The following is a 901-nucleotide window of genomic DNA, read 5'->3' as shown; positions in this document are numbered from 1 at the left end:
TTTTCTAAAGTCTTCAAGTTTTTTTCATTAAACATAATTCCAAAACAGGATAAACACCACAGTAATTAAAATTTCCCCTTTTTTTATACCCACATTAATTACCGCGGGGACGCAAACTTGCATACCTTTGACTGTAAAAAGGACAATAAAAAGTAAAAGGTAGTACAAATTTTAGCAAAATAGCTAAAAAATATTTTTATATAATTAGGTGCTATAAACTTGTAAGTTTCCATATGAAAAAAGTTTATAAACATTTGTAAATAGTTTTCCGTAAACTATTTTGGGAAAAAGTGCATTAAATTTACATAAAAATACAAAAAAAAATACATGAATTCTTTTTAAAAATTTATAAATTTTTAAACCCGTTTCCTTCCCCGTTTACATTCAAAAACCCCCAATATCATTTTGATTTTCTCATTCTTTAAAACAAGGAAACCTAATATGCTATTTCTTTAGATGACAATAAATAGTAATTTTAACAGTAAAAAAAAAGTATAAAATATACGCCCCAATTTTTCCTTTATTTAGAAATAAAAATGGAGCTTTTAAATTCACAGAAAAAAATTATTGAAAAACACTTTAGAGTCTATGATTTTTTAAAAAAATACTTCCAATAAAACTGTCTTTTTTCGATTTACTTCACTGAATAAAAAACAGACACTGGTAAAACAGGGACGGAATTTTGGTTAGAAGAAAAAGAGATGAAAAGGAGGAAGGCAGGAAAAAAACACAAAAAGGGAAAAGGAAAAAAAAAGAAAAAGAAGAAGAAAGAAAAGAAAAGATCAAAATGAAGAAGAGGAAAAAAAAGATAGATGTATAGTAGTTTAGATTGATAAAAAGATATAGGGTAGAGAGGATCGCGAAAAAAAAAAGAGGGGGGGGGGGAAAGAAATGTGGACAG

The sequence above is a fragment of the Penaeus monodon genome, chromosome 27, assembly GCF_015228065.2.
Source record: "Penaeus monodon isolate SGIC_2016 chromosome 27, NSTDA_Pmon_1, whole genome shotgun sequence".
NCBI classification, from domain to species: domain Eukaryota; kingdom Metazoa; phylum Arthropoda; class Malacostraca; order Decapoda; family Penaeidae; genus Penaeus; species Penaeus monodon.
This window is presented reverse-complemented; position numbering follows the sequence as displayed.